General features: G+C 41.1%; 1 long non-coding RNA gene across 1 annotated transcript; it reads left to right on the forward strand.

Moving 5' to 3' along the window:
* The first annotated feature begins 560 nt into the window (after window positions 1-560).
* LOC118563965 lies at window positions 561-2,188 on the forward strand. The gene is made up of 2 exons (XR_004931550.1): window positions 561-718; window positions 1,763-2,188. It is a non-coding gene; the product is annotated as an uncharacterized LOC118563965 (long non-coding RNA).
* The last annotated feature ends 498 nt before the right edge of the window (window positions 2,189-2,686 follow it).

The raw sequence follows: 2,686 nt of genomic DNA on the forward strand, positions 1-2,686 counted from the left end.
TGTGAAGAACCAAAGGCCTGCCTCCCCCAAGCACCGAGGCAGGCGCCAGGGGACCCATAACCCCAGACCCCCAAAGCAGGGGGCCCAAGAGGGGCCAACACAGGAAATCTGCCCCCCTCCCTCCCCCCCACACCAAGAGAGACGACCCAGAGGAAATCCCCCAGCCACCGCAATGTCGAAGCCCCCAGGAGCCGCGGGGACGAGCCCGTGGGCTCCGCTGGCAGCCAGCTATGCTGCCCATGGCTGGTCAGGTGGTCAGGCGGGAGCCCTGACTGGCCAGGTGGGAGCCCTGACCGAGCCCCAGGGGCCAGGCCCTGCGAAGCAGCCGCCAGGAATGAGCTGGCACCCACCCGGGAATCCGCCCCGAACCCGAGGTAGTGTAGAGAGCATGTCGCTTCTCAGCAGGCTGCTGTGATGACGGCGAGATTTCTCTGCTTCACTGCGCGATGAGTGAGGAGGAGAGGAGAGAATATGGACATTTCAGCTGCCTGAAGACAGCGTTTATTTATTTTTATTTTACAGTTTTGTAAACAACAGCTGCCGATTAAACTGAATCAGAGCCATAGAGCTAAAAAGAGTCGCGACACTCCCATTGGACTCCGTTGTACGCTGTTTGCCGCCCACTTCCGGGGTATGCAGCCTCGCATAGTTCCAAAAAGCCATTCTATTGCGTCGGACATCATTCACTTCCATTGCTGACTCCCGAGTAACTTCTGAGGTAAGTTGATTAAATAGCTATCTGTTTTGAATTGTCAACTGTCTATATTGTATCATAGGCCATTTATGATGCATATTCTGATCTTTTGTTGTATGTACACAGCGTAATTATATATATATTTTTTATCTTGGTAGACGACCGATTGCCTGCTAGTTTGTTAGCTTGACTTGTCTTCTGTGAAGGTAACGTTATATCCAGGGGTAAACTGATTAAATAGCTACTTATTTTGAACTGTCAACTGTCTATATTTTATCAGAGGTCCTTTATGATGCATATTCTGATCTTTTGTTGTATGTACACAGCGTAATTATATATATATTTTATCTTGGTTGACCACCGATTGCCTGCTAGTTTTGTTAGCACTAACGTTATATCCAGGCGTAAGTTGATTAAATAGCTACCTCTTTTGAATTATCAACTCTGTATATTATATAAATAGGCCCTTTATGGTGCATATACTGATCTTTTGTTGTATGTACACAGCGTAATTATATATATATATATATATATATATATGTATATGTATATGTATATGTATATATATATGTATATGTATATATATATATGTATATATATATATATTTTTTATCTTGGTAGACGACCGATTGCCTGCTAGTTTGTTAGCTTGACTTGCCTTCTGTGAAGGTAACGTTATATCCAGGCCTAAGTTGATTAAATAGCTACCTCTTTTGAATTGTCAACTCTGTAAATTATATTAATAGGCCCTTTATGGTGCATATGCTTATATTTATTTGTACGTGCACAGTGCAATTTATAAATATATTTTTAACTTGGTAGACAACCGATTTTTAGTCATTGCCTGCTACTTTTATCTCGATTTTGCCAGCTGTGAAGAAGGTATCGCTACACCAGAAATTACACAGTTCATTAGTGAATCTCTGACATCTTTTATTAAGTAAGTTAGCCATTGTGCTTACTGGAACTCCACAGGTGTGAGTCTGATGTATGCAAGAAAAAGTATTTTTCTAGGCAGTCCTGAATGAACTGGCTTTAATGAACATATTTGTGCCCTTGTCTCAACAGATCTTGCTGGACCAGCAGTATCGTTGTTGTGGCCATCACAGGTTTCAGTGGAGCGCCCCCCCCCCCCCCCAAAAAAAATGGTTACGATACCTGTTCTTAACGCCTGTTTACACATTTGTTGTTCTTGTTCACACATACTGTACGTATGTTTGTTGATATTATTTATGCTTGTTCCCATTTTTTTGTTCCACATTGTTAATTTTTATCTTATGCCAGCTTATACCTTTATTATTAATGTTGTCCTTCCCTTCAGCCCTGATGCACTCTGAAGCCTGATGTATGTGGATGATTTTTAAAAAAAATATATTTATAATATTCCTCCCTGTTCCTTCACTTTGTTCTTGTTATTCCAGTTAGATACACACATTTACACACATCTTGTTGTCTCACTCAGTATTTTTTATTAAACAATATTTTATTCATTCATCCAAGCTTAATGAGTTGTTATTCTTTAATATATTTGATTCTTTGTGCATGGCTTAGTATTAAAATTATCATTGTTGTGTGGCCAACTTGTGCCTCATGAGAAAAAGTGGGTGTAAATGCTGAATGGACTATTCTTCCTCCAAAAAGCAACAATGGAGTCCAATGGGAGTGTTGCCTGTCACTGTTCTCCATCACTCTCTCTGCAGCTAACCTTACTCTTACTCTGTGCATTAACCCAGAGACGTAGATAAAAATCTTAATAGCTCTGCACTTACCTATAGACCCAAACATATAAGCATAATGCTTTTGATAATATGTGAATGGCTTAATGTTAAAATTATATTCTTAGTCTTAACATGATCATGTTTCACGTTGTGGTCTGGGGGTGACCACTTATCAGAAGTGAGCTAGCTGCTAGGCGAATGCTGAATGGACCACGGCAGACCTAACGCTACCACGAAGGTAAGCTAATGGCTGAATCAGAATTCATAAGCAAAA

The sequence above is a fragment of the Fundulus heteroclitus genome, chromosome 8, assembly GCF_011125445.2.
Source record: "Fundulus heteroclitus isolate FHET01 chromosome 8, MU-UCD_Fhet_4.1, whole genome shotgun sequence".
In the NCBI taxonomy this organism is placed as follows: domain Eukaryota; kingdom Metazoa; phylum Chordata; class Actinopteri; order Cyprinodontiformes; family Fundulidae; genus Fundulus; species Fundulus heteroclitus.